Genomic DNA, 18,085 nt, shown 5'->3' with positions numbered 1-18,085 from the left:
GGTGGATTGTAGTGGAAGTTTACTGAGCCTAGCTTGAAGGCCACAGGCCAACCTTTCTGTGAACTCATATTTGAGAGAAAAGCCCTACAAGCCCACTTCATACTGGAGGGGTCCCCATACCCAGCAGCCCACAGGCTGGCTACTTCAGCACCACTATGTCTTCTGCTCCATCCTAGAAAGGGCAACTCCCACCCAAGGGACCCAGAATTTATACCCTTCTAGGCCTCTAATCAAATCTTCCCAACCTCTAAAGAAGAAAAGCAAGAACAAAACTCTTGGTAACTTCAACTTAACACATCCCCATACCCCACAAGAGAAACTGTTCCTCTACATTACACCAAACGCCACCCAGTGGTCAGCTGGTAGAAATGCAGGTACAATTTCTTGCACAATACTTCAAGCAATAACAACGTTTGGGCCTCCCCCCACCCACAATACCTTGTACTACTAGAATGAAAAAGGACACAGTTTGGGAGGTCTCCCCACACTATTTACATAATTGCTTTACAGCAGGCTGAGAGATTAACCCTTGTATAACATACTTGCATTAATTGCAGAGGGAGAGAGAAATAGCAGAGACGGCAGGGAAAGGATAAAGAGACAGCAGGTACAGAGTGTTGCCAGAAATTAAAAAGGTTTTGTAGCCACTGCTGTGAAGACCCACATAGGGGAGGGGGTGGGGGCAGGGCATTGTTTTATGTATGTCTTTGTTTAATGATTTTAGCTATTTATGTTTTTATTGTCCCAATAGATAGTCACATAGATATTCTGATATGCAGTATATTTATTTTAAATATAAATAAATAAATAAAAGGGATAACCACAGTGCCTACTTACCCATGTTAATCTTGGACCCCCCCCACCCCCAAAAATGTAGATTTTGCTATGTTCCGATCACTGCTGCTGGCAATACTAGATGAATATTTTCAGTGAAGTCGGACCACACGTGTACAGGCAGTGGTTCGGAGCACAGAGATGATGTTGTCAGCTAGTGGTGAAAGCTGAGGGGCCTAGGACATGTGTAGCTGGCTTGTACTGCATCCCTGGGTTCCAGCGGTAGCATGGGCTGTACTCGCAGTGGGCTGTAATACAGAAGATCACAAAGACAGCACGGACATGGACAGACAACCAGAGGCTGAGGTGGCAGAGGAAACGTGTTGCGCTTGATGTAATGATGAGGGAGAAAGGAAAGAGAGGCGGAGGTAGGGAAAGAAGAGAGAGAGAAAGGAGAGGGAGGGCACAGGAGAGGAGGAGGGAGGGTATGCAATGAAGGGTGAGAGAGGCAAGGGGTAATAGATTTGCCAACAGCCTGGTTTTGGACCAGCTAGCCTGGTGTTTAATCATGCTGTGCAGTGTCCAATCAGAAGAACTCACCGGACACTGAAAATCCAGTTAATACAAGTGATTCATCCTCTCTCCAGCAGGTTCCTGGTTAGAGGGCAGGAAGACAGAGCCAGCACCTCACCCACCCCTACCTCCTTTCCTGTGCTGGGATTGGATGCCACGGGGGGGGGGGGGAGGAGGGGCAAAGTGCAGCCCTCAGATACAGCCCCCCTTGTCTATCAGTCAGGCTACACTAACTCAAACCTGTTTGTACAGGATTAGCAAAATTCCAGACAGGTCCTGTTCAAGGGTATTAAGCGCCCTAGGCGAACCTTCTACCTTGTGTCCGTCCCACCGCCCCCGGTCCAGGCACTGGTTCCGGCCCCAACCTCATTCACTCAGACAGGCCCCCTTCTCTTGCACACATTTAGATTCCTTGTCTCATTCACACAGGCTCCTTCCCTCTCTCTCACTAACACTATTGCTCTCTTGTACACAGACAAACCCTCTCACTCACACACACACACACACACACACACACACACAGAGTTGCTGCTCATAGCCGCCCCCCCCCCCCCCCAAGACCCTGCTTCTCACGGCCGCGAGGATGGGCGCTGCTCACGGCCCGCCAAGTGTCTGCATTTCTCGGCTGTGAGCAGGATGGGTGCTGCTGGCGGCCTGCTGAGTCTCTCCTCCTCTCGGCCACGAGTGGGATAGGCTCTGCTCGTGGACCGTCAAGTTTCTCCTCTTGGCCTATTGGGATGCACCAGCCCTGATTCCAGAGCCACTGTGCAGATTGCAGGTGTGTATTTCATGAGAATTAAAATGTTCTTTTTAATTTCCTATTAAAGAAGCAAGAAATCAGAGTCTTTGTGTCCTTTTGCACATTATCCAGATCCCATCTACACTTTCCTTACCCTGTGTTTCTGCCAGGCTCAGTTACTGTCTGACCACTTTAGCCAATAAAAGGGTAGATGGCCTTCTCTGTCCTTCATGTATCATTGCCAGCAATAAACATTTATGACTTGGAATCTTTCTTCCTCTGTAGGACAAGGATGAAAAAGAAATCTTAGCTCAGTTTAGCTGTACAGTATCTGAACCCAATAACAACCTAGTAAACTGAGCTGTGGTACAAAAAAGTATTCCTGTAATATCATGGACTTGTTTCAACACCATTGCCTTCTGCTAAATGAAATCTTCAGTATGATTGATTGTGAAACATTAATGTGATTTATAAATGCAACTAAGCTCTGGGAATATTATGTTTTCATTTGTTAAGTGGTAGCAACTCAAGTGACAGACTGGGCTACTGAATGTATGTTTTGGAAACTTGCCAAATTCATATTGTGTCATTTTACACTATAATCCGTGTATCTGTTTACCACCCTACCTGAGTCAAATCAGTACTAATTCATCATTTATTCTAATGGTAATCGTTTCTGTCATTTAAATGAGATTTGTCACCATGAACTGCTGCTTGCAGTATCCGTCTTATTAAGAAGTTATCAACACATTCATGAAGCATCCACAGAATAAAGTCTATCCATTATTATGAATGGCAATGTTATCGGCTTTCAGCAGACGCAAAGCTGAATCCGGGTGGGATGCCCCATTGAATTGCCCCTTCAAGCAACAATCTTTCATTTCAATCAAGTTAAATAAATAGCCTATGGGGGGGGGGTCTTTCTTTTTCTCAATGTTCCCTCACAATTTTCTTTCTCTTTACTTTTTCTTTGACCTTCTTGACAGTAGCATAAATTGCTCCCAAGCAATCCCTTCCATGCAGCGTGGGGGAGCCGCAAAAGAAGGGGGGGGCCTACCTGCAGCTGCTCCTGGTTCTTGTGAGGCGGATCCTCCCACTCTGGGTGCCCTTTCCAAAATTGTTGCTTGAGGAACCTTAATTAGAATTTATGCCACTACTTCTCAGCCTCTGTCTACAAATCTCTGTCCATTTGATCATCTTTCTATACTTTCTCAGCTCTGCATATCTACTGATTCAGGATAACTATTGACTTCCAAAATACACATTTCCCTGCATCTTGGCTTTGTATCTCTCTTTAAGTATCTTTTCTCCTGTTCGCCTTCGTTTACAATATAAGACAATTTGACTTATGGATTTATGCAGTCATGATTTTCTGCTAGGTCAACCAAGGTTGCCAACCTGGAGTTTTACTGAACTTGCTTTCTTATCCCCATTGGGAAAAAAGTAAAATGTGAAAGTTGTCATTGGACCCAATATGGTACTTTTTTTTTTTTCAGAAAATTAGCACTGATTTTATGTTTTTTTACGTAGCCCTCTGTTGGGGTACATAAAATAAAAGAGAAGCTGATTTGGAGCCTGACACCCATCTCTCTGTGGGTTCAACTCACAAAAATGGTCAAGCAGATGGTGCAATGGACTTGGGCCAGAATGCTAAGTCAGACAGATCTACATTTCTAAGCTAGCTTACATTTCTCTGAAATTTAAAACAAACTACTGTCATGTTCACCACTACAATCCAAAGGAATAATTTCTTCACATTTGTTTTTCCTTTTCATGGCAAAAATCAGCAAAACTAGTTCCAACAAGTCATCATGTTTAACTGTATCACATTGCTAAATAATGAAGAACCTCGCGAGTGGAACAATATATAGCAAAAAGGCAAAAAAATCCACTCAGGTATGCCAGTCAAATAACAAAAAACGTAATTGAAAGGCTAGACCTTCATAACTTCACAAGACATTAACAAAACATCATATCAACAGGGGGGTGATACTTGGGTTGTATCCAAAGTATAGGTCTGTCTAGTATATAGAATAGAGGTCCATATTTAGACACAGTCCGGCTAGCAAATTTAGCCAGATAAACTTATCTTCCTAACTTTGGAGGTATATTCAATAGTGAAACTGCATTACTGAATATAGCTGGCTATCTTAAAGTTAGTCGACTAACTATAGCCACCTAACTTTAGGACAGCTTTGGCCTGACCATAGCCAGCTAAGTCATCCGGATAACTCTGAATATTAGAAATAGCAGCTTAACATCGCTGTCTAACTCAACTCCTCTCAGTTACACCTTTGGAATGCTCCTAACTTAGGGGGTTATTTTCTAAGGCTATCGCACACGAAAAGGGATAGCTTGCCAGGGGCGGAGTTGGGGCAGAGTCGGGGCGGAGTCAAGAGGAGTCGGGGCGGCGAGGAGGTGGACGCGGCGCTATCTTCGCTGGCGGCAATAAGGTAAGACACATTCTCGCTGCCAGTATCACGCCCAATAGCACCACCTTTCACAGTGGTGCTATTGGGTGCGAAAGCCGGCAGCAATGACACCACAGTTTCCCGTTTCCGCCGGGATTCACCATTCTCTGCAAGAATGGAAAATCCCGGCCTTAGCCGAATATGTAGCCAAATGCTAATTTAGCCGGCTAACTTCTGAGTTAGCCGGCTAAATGCTTTTGAATATGGACCTCCCATTTTTTCTTTATGTAAGCTTGACACAGGGACATTGACTACTTTGCTTAAACATTGCTTCATTTGAGATGCAGTTGTTTGAAACACTGCATGTAGTTTTGGGCTTTTCTATTTGTCTCAGTGCCGATTTACACTGTGCTGATGCCTACGAATGAATTTCACCATCACTAAAGAAGTCATTTGGGATCTCTTAAAAGAAGGGACAGTAACTTTCAAACAGGCATGTGGGCACACATATACACGTGTGCATCGGCGTACACCCAGAGACAGCATTTTTATAGCATGCGCGCACATATGCGTGCATGAAAGAAATTAGCCTATGTGCGCGTATCTCTGTGCCTAATTTTAAGCTTGTGTGCACTCAGCAGCACAAGTCAGCTAATGGACATACAACTGCCTGTATTTTAAAACAGGTGCGCATCCAGCTGAGGACTGATTTGACCAGTTCATCCACCAGTTTGCCCAGTGTTCTCCTAACACTGGGCAAACTGGTTGTTTAGCCTGCATCCCCCCCCCCCCCCTCCAGTTACCCCAGACCCTTCAAACTCCTCATGGATGCCTGTACATTTTTTTTTTTTTAACTTTCACCTCCTCCATAGCAGAAACAAAATTACACGGCACTGGACCTGGGTGCATGCACAGGAGCATAGGTACTTGCATGCACATCCCTTGTTCCCACCCTGGAATGCCCATGTCCCGCCCATGTCACACCCCTTTTTTCTATGATGTGAGATATTCGCTCATTGGCACCTGTGTGCACCTCTGCCCACTTTATAAAATTGGTTGGATATGCGATATATTAGATGCGTGCCCATCTCCCAATTTCAACGTGCATTCAGCTTTGATAATTCACCTTTAAGTTTTTACTTGCATAAAAAAAAAAAATGCATATACTTGCATAAAGAAAAAATATGTATACTAGGCAGACCTATGATTATTTATTTATTTATTTATTTATTTATTTATTTATTTATGGTTTTTATATACCGGAGCTCCTGTATACAATACATATCGCTCCGGTTCACAGAGAACAGTAATAATTACTGCCGGGTGGCAGTTTACATGGAACAGTTTACAATCACCACAATGAAAAATATAGTCTCCTTGTCCATTTTAGATCTTCTCAATACTCTCCTTTCCCTTGCACCGTCATCCGTAGCCAAAATACCCTCTCTATGTAAGGTGGGATAACTCGAGAACAGTTTCAGCCTTTTATACGTTTGCATACAACCCAAGTATCACCCCTGTTGATATTGTGTTGGGTTGACGTCTTGTGAAGTTATGATGGTCTAGTCTTTCATTTACACTTTTGTTATTTGACTGGCATTCCTGAGTGGATTTTTTTTTTTGTCTTTTTACTGTATCATATGCTATATGAGGAAAAGGTGGCAAACCTTTTTGCTCCCTAGAAGTCACTGATTATACGTTAAGGCTGAAACTGTTCTCGAGTTATCCCACCTTACATAGAGAGGGTATTTTGGCTACGGATGACGGTGCAAGGGAAAGGAGAGTATTGAGAAGATCTAAAATGGACAAGGAGACTATATTTTTCATTGTGGTGATTGTTTGATGCTGGTTTTGATTTTTGTGAATTTGACCTGGATACTTTTCTTTCAGTTGCAGAAGAGACTTTATTTGGAACACCATTTTGAACTCTGCTTGGTTTTTATTCGTTTTTCTTTATTTATATACCTAGTGGTCTGGTTTAATGGATGAACAGTGTTGTGAGTTTTTAATCTTTCCTATTTTGATACTTTTGGCTTCCTTGCTCCTATATTGGACTCTCTTGCACTTGGTTGTGATTATGGAGCTTGAGTGTAAGTTCTTGACTGTAGTAGTGGTTGACCGTGATAGGGGTCCAGGAAGATAGCTTCTCTCCCATATGGACTTGGACCCAGACCCATAGCACCCCCTAGAAGTGGCTAAATCACTCAAACGGGGGACTGGGCTGCACATATAACAAAATGGTATCAGCTGGCCCTGAGAGCAGCACCGTTTTGTACACGTCAAACATTGGCGCTAGTCTCAGGGCTGTCACTGCTATTTTTAAAGGGACCAGGGTAAGGCAAAAGTGACTAGGGTTTGCTCTTGCTCCATTCTTTGCTAAAGACCCCCAGGAAAGGAGGGTCCCCCAAGGAGGTCCCCAGCTCTGGCTTATTTGCAGGGGGTGGAAAGAGTTGGAGGGGCCCAAAATTGCACCAGTTCTGCTTGGACCTGACCCCAGTCCCAGCTTATTGGCATGGGGTTGGGGGAGCCTGAGGAGGCCCTGGCTTATTGGGAAGGAGGGAGGGGGCCCTGGGACCTAAGGCAGAGGAGAGGCCTCAGTTCATTTTATTGTTTTCATTTGGGCTTTTCAATATTTATTTTGGTCCACCAAACAAACCAAACCAAAATAAAATATTAAATGAACTGAAAAATGAATTAACTCCCTAAAATTAACTAATGAACTAAAACTAATTTTTTTTTGTGTGTGTATATCCCTAGTGGCACAGATGAAAAAGACTTGGGGTTACCAATGGACTTCAGATTTTCAGGACAGGTTGATCCAGTCCTGGTTTTAACCTATGGCACGCAGGGACTTGTAGTTCTGACTAGGGATGTGAATTGGGTGTCCAATCATTCCCACTTTTGGGATCGTCTGGCCACGGGAAAAAATCATTTTCCTGCATTTCCCCGCTTTTTTTTAAATGAAAAATCGTTTTTCGGGTTAGTGGCGCTAACTCATGTTAGTGCGCACTAACAAAAATAGCAAAAATAGCAAAAAATAACAAAATAACAAAATAACAAAAATAGCAAAAATAGCAAAAAATAACAAAAAGTAACAAAAATAAATGTTTTTTTGTTAGTGCGCGCTAACATGAGTTAGCGCGTACTAACCCGAAAAATGATTTTTATGAAAAATTGGGGGTAAAATTGATCATTTCTTTCTTTTAACCGATTTCAAACGAATTTAGAAATATCGTACGATATTTCAATTCGTTAGAAAAACTATTCACATCCCTAGTTCTCACTTACCTATGCATTCCTTAAGAAGAGCAGCTTAGCCAAGGCCACAGCAAGTGGAAGAAGTAAGATTTGAAACCTCCAGGATCCTAGGCCTGTCCCCTGCAGAGGCAGACCCACCTACTGTAAGATATCAGAATCTGGATTTTAAAATGGCTCATTTATAGGCAATAAATCATCTTTCCTGCTCGAATGATGTTTTCATGTTGAAAACATAACTACACAGTGAAAAATGTATTATTCTCCCATAGGGCAAGCCAAACACATAGCAGACTGTGCCTCTTTGCTCAAGGCTTAAAAGTCTTCTCCTGCAAACTCTTGCCAGAAATATCCTCTGTTTTAATTATCATACTGATTAACAACGATCCACCTTAAAATTACTCTGTATCAAAAACTGCCTACAAAATGAAGCAAAAAGACTACAATCTTTGTGTGCAATTTTGAAAGAGAGAGAGAGAGAGCAAGTTTTCCCTCTGGTGGAATTTTACCCTTACTCAACTGCTTTCACAAGGGAAATTGTTTATTCAAAGTTAGCTTTAAAGTTCTTTTGATGTAGTATTTAAAAAGAAGATTTTCAGGAGCATTTAAGAAGACTGAAGTAACAATATCACACATTCAGGTCGCGTGGCAAACAGGCACTCGGTGTTGAGTGCCTGCTTTCCTAACGCGCGCCCAGCCACCTCTCCTGGGCAAGCGATACTGTATGTAAATGAGGGGTGCGCTAAAAAGCAGGTGCTAGGAGCAATAGCGCACCCCTAGCGCCTCCTTAGCAGTGGAAGCCCAGGAGAGGTGGCTGTCAGCGGGTTTGGAAAATGGATGCTCGTAAATTTGAGTGTCAATTTTCCTAACCTGACCTTCGGCACACTTTTTTTTTTTACTTTTTGGTTCCTCTCACTTAATATTGCTACAATATTAAGTCGTAGGATGCACAGAAAAGCAGTATTTTCTGCTTTTCTGTACACTTTTTTGGGCTGCTCAGAAATGAATGCCTGCTCTTAGGCAGGCGTTAATTTCTAAGCATAAAATGTGTGGATGGGGCGAATAGCTAATAGCCTCATCAACATGCATTTGCATGTGATGAGCCTGTTAGTTTCGGAGGGGTTTGGAATCACCTTTTAGACATGCTAAACCCCTTATTGTATAAGGGGTAGTGGACATGCATCCAAAGCACGCGTCCAACCGCAGGTTAAACAGCTCGCTCAGCTGAGCATACTTTACCATATCAGCCTGATTGTGTATATTTATAACGGAGGCATTTTCTATACATTCCTTTAGGTGCATCCCATTACTGAGCTGTAAGTTATCTGAAATAGCTGTAAAATATAACTGTACAATTTAAAGGTTAGATGAGTTTCAGAAATTATGTTGGAAGATGAGGTTTGTGACCGAATCTGTCATGGTCTGGTTGGCAGGATAAAGGGATTTCCCCTACAGGACAATACAGGGCTATCTGCCAAAGCAGGGCAGGATCTTCCGCCTAACCAGCCACTTCTCCCATGGGTTGGGCCTGCAGATTCTAGTGGCTGGCAAGATTTTCCTGGAATAATGCATTGCAGGACTTGGTCAGGTAAGTAGCAGTCTTCACCTGTCCAGCCACCTCTCCCTTGCCTTGGATCCCTGGGTTCTGGTGACTGGCAGAACCTTTTGAGGTGGTGCACTGAGTCAGGAACAGGGTATTCACTGGAACAGGAAGTACACTGAAAAGACAGGGAGATAAGTAGACACAAGACAGGCAAGACCAGAATAGGGTGCAGGGCAAGGAACACACAAGAGAGCTAGGCCACTGGAAGGCCTACACAAGACATAAGGCAAGGGCATGGAGAGACCTACAGGGGACAAAATGCCAGAGAGGCCCACAGGGACCAGAAGGGCCACTGTGAGACCCAAATGGAACAGAAGGGTCAATTGGAGACCCACAGGGAACAGAAGCGTCACTGGGAGAACCACAGGGAACAGGGCAGGAACACAGCAAGGAATACACTGACAAGGGAGGTTACAGGTGGGCCTAGATAGGGTAGGACAAGACATGGAATGCATGCAGACAGGATAGACCCAAACAAGGCAAGGACAAGACAAGGAACAGTGACAAGAGACTAGACAAGATGGGCAGGTAGGCTAGTAGCCTAAACAAAGGAAGAACTATACACAGAGGGAAGGTAAGATTAAACAAGCAAGGATTCAGGAACAAGGAGCAAGGGCAAGGATACACAGATAAGGGTCCAAGAATAAGAACAAGGGCAACAACCAACCAGGGACAAGAAAGAACCTTTAACAGAGAGCCAGCCTAAGCAGGCCACACTGGAAACAGGGCAAGGCAAAGCACAAAGGCTGCAAAGGCCACACTGGAAACAGAGCAAGACAAGAAACCCACTAAGGCCACAAGGAAACAAGGCAAGGCCAAGAAGGTCACACAGTAACAAGAATAAGCGCAAGGGTGGCCAAAGCAAGGAGCCGAGGAGACTTAATGAGGAGGAGCTGAAGAAATTATGAGGGAGGTTCTTATAGGGTGGGCCTTGCTCAGTCATGCAGCATTCTTAGGTTTTTTTTCTATTTCAGTGATAAAAGGAATGGACTGACTCCCTTATGAAGAAAGGTTAAACAGGTTAGGCTCTTCAACTTGGAGAAGAGGAAGTGAGACAGTATATGATATTTATAAATCATGAGTATGTAAAACATAAATAGGGAACCGTTATTAATTCTGTATCGCTCCATGGTTAGACCACCCCTTGAGCACTATGTTCAATTCTGGTCACCGCATCTCAAAAAAGATATTGATGCACTGGAGAAGGTACAGAGAAGGGTGACCAAAATGATAAAGAGGATGGGATGGTTCCCCTACGAGGAAAAGCTAAAGAGGTTAGGGCTGTTCAGCTTGGAGAAGAGGAAACTAGGCAATATTCAATGCCAACAACAATTTTTTATTCAAAGTACACAAATTTCTTTTATTTTACAAATGTGTCCGTGTATTGCACGAGTATTGTGTACAGCTTGGAGAAGAAACAGCTGAAGGGGGATATGATGAGGTCTATAAAATCATGAGAGGACTAGAACAGGTTAAAGTAAATCGGTTGTTTACTCTTTCAGATAATACAAGGGGCATGCCATGAAGTTAGCAAGTAGTACATATAAAACAAATCTAAGAAAATTCTTTTTCACTCAACACATAATTGTTATAATTCTGCTAGCGGGTTACTCCTGTAAAGGAAGGAGTTAGCAATCTGTTGCACTCCATAGGCGGAGTTAGCAATCTGTTGTAGGATCTGTTGCGGATGGGAGGAGCTAGCAGAGAGAATAGCAGTCTGATAGAATCCCCTCCCCAAAGGGGAGGAGTAGCAATCTGTAGTGAGCTGCCTCCTACGGGTCTGCCAAGGAACGGCAATATGTTATGATGTAGACTGCAGAGTTGACAATCTGTACCAGCAGAGTACTGGAGATGGTGCACAGCTGGACAGAAAGTAAATAGGTGAATCCTTGGGCTGATGGCAGATGACAGCACCCCCAGGAGGAAGTCCCGAGAGGGACCACCAGCTAGGCTGGAGTATGGAGACAGACACAGATAGTTTTTTTATTAGATAAGTAGTATAACCACCAGAGGTGGCAGTAGTGAGCTGGTATGCCCGGCAGGGCTGAAGTCCCTCAGATACTGGAACTGCAATTCCCAGGTTGCTGAGCTGCAAAGAGACTGTAGATAGTGAATAGACAGGGTATGCAGATATACATAGTCAGTACTAGATGATAACTCTTATAAGGTCTTGAGATAGCTCAGTAGCTGGAAAGGGTTAGGCCCTCGAGGAACGAATACCTGGTTCCAGGGAAAGCTCTGAGAGCGTGGTTGTCATTCACAATAATCTATATCTGGAATAGCTTCTTCTAGTCAATAGAGAATCTTCAGAGTGTTCAGGAACATAGGCCCTCGAGGAGCGAGTGCCGGTTCCTATATACCATCTGAAATAGTAACTCACTAATGTCTGTACATGCAATAGCTTCTGGACAAGGAGAATCTTCAGAGTGTTCAGGAACATAGGTCCGTGAGGAGCGAGTACTGGTTCCTATCTGTAGTCTGAAATAATAACTCACAATGTCCGTCTCTTGTGATCGCTTCCAGGCAATGGAGAGTCTTCAGAGAGTTTAGGAACATGGGCCCTCGAGGAGCAAGTACCGGTTCCCTTCTGTAATCTGAAATAGAGAAAGAGAATGAGGCCCCCGAGGAGCGGGTACCCCTGGTAGGTCCGGAGAGGCAATGCTGCAAGCGTGAAGTGGGTCCGAAGGAAATCCTGCAAACAATCCTTTGGGTGCAGAGTAGTCTTTGGACTTCCAATCGGAGTCCTTGCTAACTCGATCTGTTAGCAAAAGTAAAGACCTTTTATGTTGGAAGCCCTTGCTGGTACATACTTCGGAGCGCGCGTGCCCTACGTCATCAGGAATATGGCGGATCCGCAGCGTCGAGCCGGCATGGGGAGAAGCGGCATGGAGACGCCGCGGCATCAAGCCGTCCATCAGGCATGGAGGGAGTCGCCACACAGGTAGAGAAGGTGGAGCGAGGGCGAAAGCAGGCACGAACGCAACAATAATTAAGCTCTGGAATTCATTGCCAGAGGATGTGGTTAAGGCAGTTAGCTTATTAGGGTTTAATAAGGTTTTGACAATTTCCTGGAGAAGTTCATAAACTGCTATTAGTCAAGTTGACTTAGAAACTAGCCACTGCTTATTACTGGCATCTATTTAATGTTTGAGTACCTGCCAGGTACCAGTAACCTGGATTGGCCATTATTGGAAACAGGATGCTGTGCTTGATGGACTCTCGGTCTGACCCAGTATGGCAACTTCTTATATTATTATGTTCTTAGAGGACATACCATAAAACTAATGGATAGCAGATATAAAACAAATTGGAGAAAATCATTTTCACTAAATGTACAATTAAGCTATGGAATTTGTTACAGGAGGATGTGGTTATGGTATCTGGCATAGCTGAGTTTAAAAAAGGGTTTGGACAAGTTCCTGGCAGAGTTTGGCGGGGAAACCATATATCTGCATACTTTTGATTTTTTTTTGTCTAAATCTACATGCACATGTTTACACCTGCTTGGCAGGTATGTCAGCACACATAGCAATTTTCAAAATGGACATATGCACATAAATCTGCTTTGAAAATTCTTCCTAAAACCTGTATGTACTTTGTACATGCAAACTTTAGCCCTATGAAGGTTACTGAAAATTACCTTCCCTACATACCTTTACATTGAACGCTAATAACTAAATTTTAAGTTCAGTATCAATTCCTTATGTAAACCACCAATTAAAACAGTTCTTTAATTGATCTGATGATATGCATAATTATTGCAATGTATTTGAATTGCCCTTTTCATTATTTACAATGCATAAAAATTATATTTTGCAAGATTTATATTATCAATGAAATTGATTTTCTTAAAAAACTTATTTCCATGTTTTGCCATGTGTAGAATTATATGCTATGAATTTGTCTAAGGAAAATGTATTGTAAGCATAGAAAACCATGGATTTCAATACTTCCGTGACCAACCAAACAAGCTCATGTAATTTCACAGAAAGCCAGGCCAAGTCTGCTTGTCACATCTCATGTCTTTTCATGTGCATTAAGATATGTGAACCAATGCATGAGAAATACTTCTGATTTATTTTTCCACATGGGTTGTGCCAGTTTCCAGCGCCTTCATTCAAATAAGCATATATTTCATGCATTACACATTAAAATTATTCTAATTACCAAAAGGCACCTTTTAAACAGCCTAGCTAATGATCATCTATAAATCAAGTGACATCAAAAGAAAAGTATTTAACAAAGCAGACTAACACTCTGCAGACTAATTAAAGCAATGAGTCTGAGTTAATGTATTAACTTGCAGTTTCTGGAATCCTTCTGCACCCAGGGTTCCCTTCTCCTGTACTTGCCTTTCATCTCCCAAAAACAGGGATGATGAAAATCCTCCAACTTCCTAGGAATGTATCACTTTTGGTGTCAGATGCATTAATCCTTAGCCTCAGTATTGCTTCAGTACAAAATAAAATGCATATTGCATTTGCCTCAGTGACTTGTTCATTGAAAACATACCAGGAGATTTGAATTGGGAAATCTGGAGCATATTTTTCCACTAGTGGAGCAAAAGAGATTTGCTATGTTGGACTCTTAGAGACCAATATTCAGCACTACTTTGTAATGACTTATCCAGCTAAGAGGCAGCTGCTGAATATCTAGCTACATTCAGCAGGTTCCTCTTAGCTGGATAAGCCATTTATCCAGCCAAGAAGTTACCCAGTAGAAGGGCAATGGGTGGATCAGGATGGTGCAAACTTAACCGGATTAAGTGTCGATATTCTGACTTATCTGGTTAAGTTAATCGGATAAGTTAGACCTGCCATAGAACAGGTTTAATTTATCTGGATATAACTTATCCAGCTAAGTAGCGCCAACCCCAGGGATATTCAGCAGTATAGCCGAGCTGCTAAATATCCCATGTAAGTTAGCTGGATAAGTCTTCTGAAGCTAACTTACATAGATAGTTTCTTTTGAATATTGACCTCTTCGTTTTTATTTAAAAAATATAAATAAACATGAGGAAAAGCTATTGCATTCAGTGTTAAGAGCAATAGATGGCTCAGAATGCCTGTCAATTCAATGCATTTAATCATTTATTTATTTATTTATTTATTTTAAGTTTTTTTATACCGATTTTCCTGCATAAAATGCATATCAAACCGGTTTACAATGAAACAGAATGAGCAGGAAGTAAAATTCCTTAGTCTAATACATTTAAACATCAATAATGAAATAATTTTAAACAAAGCAAAAAGCTAAATAACATTAATAAAAGTTAAATTATTAACATAAACATAATTATATTAGAAGGAGCACAAAGGTTAGCATGAAGGGGAGCACACCCGGCACGCGACGCCTGGTGTAATTGTGCCGTTAATCGGGTCGCCGCTGGCTGGTCGTCATGACGTGGGGGGGGGGGGGCAAGTCTTCACATCGCTGATTTTCTCTTTTAACATCTCAGTTCATTCATACGAGAGACTTACTTACTAGCTCTTCTCACATGTAAGCAGTTTAACATGGAACACTACATTATAGTCAACCTCTGAAACTGTGAGAGAAAAACTGTTTTCCTTATCACTGGTGAGGTTCACAAGAAATTTTGGCTGATACCCAGAAAATACAGACATGAGCGATTATTGAGTAACTAATAGCTTCTAATGCTGGAGACATTTCCTATTATGCACTTATATAACTAGGGAAATGTACAGAAAAAAAATATGTTGGTTCAGTTGATTCTTCAGTTAGGTTGTCATTTTCTCTTATTTTGTTTCAGTTCCAAAGTTCAGTTCCCTTCCACCTACCCGGAAAAATGCCAGGGCCAGGATCTGCCCTGGCTGGCACTTACCTGATCCTGTGGGAATCTACAGGCGAGGCCTAGGCCCAGGCTGAAGCCTAGGCCTTGCATAGGATGATGCCATGGCAGATCATCACCATTTCAGCCTCAGCCTATGAAAGGACAAGCCTAGGCTGAAGCCAACACCACAGCTGAGGCTTAGGCCCAGACCAAAGCTTTGGTCAGGCATTGGCCGAGGCTGTGATAGGTTTCAGTGACCTCGGCTTTGGCCTAGGCTTTGGCTTCAGCCTAGGCTGGAGCCTGGGCTCAGGCCTAACACCACAGCCCGGCCTGGAGGCCAGGTCCCGATGCCTGGTGTCAACCTAGGCTGGAGCCCGGGCCCAGTCCCGACACTGCGGCCCGGAAGTCAGGTCCTGATGCCTGGGCGTTAGTCCACGTCAGGTCCAGGTCCAGAGCTCAGGCATCGGAGGTCCTGTGTCTTCTCTCTTCAGCTCTTCTATTGCCAACTGATGCCATCCACTGGGGTGAATGCGCCACATGACCCCAGGATACCAAGTCTTCAGCCTGGGCCTAGGCATGCTCCATTCATTTAAAACAAATGCAACACATCAGATAAGTTCATTTTTATTTTTTTGGGTTCATTCCTGAGGCCCCAGCATTGGCCCGAGCCTAGGCTGAGAACCCGGCATTGCTCTCAGGCCTACACCTCAGTCTCTGCTTTCGGTGTAAGCCTATCCCCGAGGCGAGTTCCTGGCCTCGGGCCTAGGCCCGATGCATTCATTTAAAACAAATGCAACAAATAAGGTTTCTTTTCATTCATGGGCTCCCGATTCATTTCAGGGCCCCCCAAATAAAACGAAATGGTGTACAAGGCACTCATACTTTTAGGACTAGGAAAGTCAAATAGATAGGAGAAGCAATATCAAACAGGTTAGTCCTTGGTGCCTTGGAGTGCTCTTTCACCTTCTGATGATGTCTGCCTGTATCTTATTAGAATTCATTAGAAAGCTCCAATTTTGGACCCCAAAGTAGGCTGTGTTGCTTCCCCCATTGACTGTAATAGAAAATAAATGAATGGAATAAATAAATGAAAAAAAAATTGTTTTCATTTGAATGAACCAAATGAATTTTGGTGACCTCCAAGGCACTGTAAGAGGTTCAGGACATCAGGAGCAGTAGCACAAACTGCAACATTGCTTGGTACTTTAAAAAGTAACACTACCTCCAAAGACTCTGATTCTTCAGGAATAATAGAGTCCCAAAATTCTTCTTAATTTAATTTAATTCACTAAAAAGATATTACTGCTCAACAAACACATTCTTGTTTAAAAAAATAACATTAATTATAGCTTTTATCTCAAGCCTGAAAACATGGGAAGAGAACATAACATGAAAATATGGTTTTATTCCATGCCGGACGCTGGAAGGTTTTTGGAAATGCAAACTTGAAATGGGAGGTATGCTCCATGAAAAACTAAATAATGGACAAGAGAAGTAATTGGTAGCTACCATAAAAGAATATGAAAAGAACTTTGATGACAACAGGAGAAAGGGCAAAAACACCCAAAGGCAGCAAAGAGGCACAAAGCAGCAGGAACCCTGGCATCAAAACCCAAAAACAGCAATTGCAGAGAAGGCTGTAAGAACTAGGGAAGCACTTTTGTCTTTTTTTTTTTTGGTTTTTGAAATGAAAAAAAATCTGTTTCTGAATGGAACAAACCAAAAACAAATTTGTCTAAAAATACCAGAAAATTATCATGTATTTTTGGTTTCTTCAATGAAACTTAAAAAATGAATTAATGCTTTCAATATACTCTACAATAATGGGTTGTATACCTCGTGTCATAGAAATCTCAGTATAGAATACATTCATATTGAAGAAGACACATGTAAAAAGGAGTTTTTATTTATTTATTTAAGGGTTTTTATATTCAACTACCTCCAATGCATTGCTCGGTGCAGAGTATAATAAACATCTCTAAAATAAGAATAATAACTTCTAACAAATATATCCAAACATGGCCTACAAAATTATCAAAAGAACATAAGAGCAGAGACTGCACTCAAAAATGATAGTTCATCCACAATGAGTGCAGAAATTGTTACATAGTCCATGCAGGTGCTCATAAATCAATTTTTTATTTGTACAAAGATGTCAACTCCACTGTTTTAATCAATATTTTTCAAGGGGTCCCCCGACATGGATCCGTGGACATTGTTTAAAACCTCAATGTACTAGTCTTGTATGCGCTCCCTGTCAAATGCTATCAGGATATGATTACGGTATGTTAAATTTCATGATGTTTGAAGTAATAGTCTCTGCCGGTCCGTAGTCTGTTTATTTACATAGTCCTTTTTTATATGTTCAATTTTCAGATTTGTTGTTAAAAGTTATCTGTCCCTCCCATCGCAGCCTCGGCGAAACACGGGTCCGTGTCGGGGGACCCACTTGAAAAATATTGATTAAAACAGTGGAGTTGCCATCTTTGTACAAATAAAAAACTGATTTATGAACACCTATATGGACTATGTAACAATTTCTGCACTCATTGTGGATGAACTACAAAATTATCAAAACATAAAATTACATGAAAGATTCAAATAATATTAACTCAATGGATCTGGTCATTTTTTGTTGCATATTAATAAAATGTGTCCAATAGCCATTTCTTTCCCTTAATTTTAATAAATCTAAAACTTCAAAAGAAGGCAAAATATTTATATGAAAAAAATTTGTTAAGAGGCAAACTCTGAGAACCCTTGACAATTCAGCAATGTTTTATGTGAAGTCACAGCAAATATTTTGAGCTTCACTGGCTTGAACTGAATAATGAAGGGTCAGGTGCTCACTACGAAGGATTTTCCCATAGAGACAAAATACACACCAGGCCCTTAGCACAATCACTGTGTGAAAAGATTTACAGTGGAACCTGGCCTTT

This window comes from Rhinatrema bivittatum, chromosome 11 (assembly GCF_901001135.1).
Source record: "Rhinatrema bivittatum chromosome 11, aRhiBiv1.1, whole genome shotgun sequence".
Lineage (NCBI taxonomy): Eukaryota > Metazoa > Chordata > Amphibia > Gymnophiona > Rhinatrematidae > Rhinatrema > Rhinatrema bivittatum.
Note: the sequence above shows the minus strand (reverse complement) of the source record.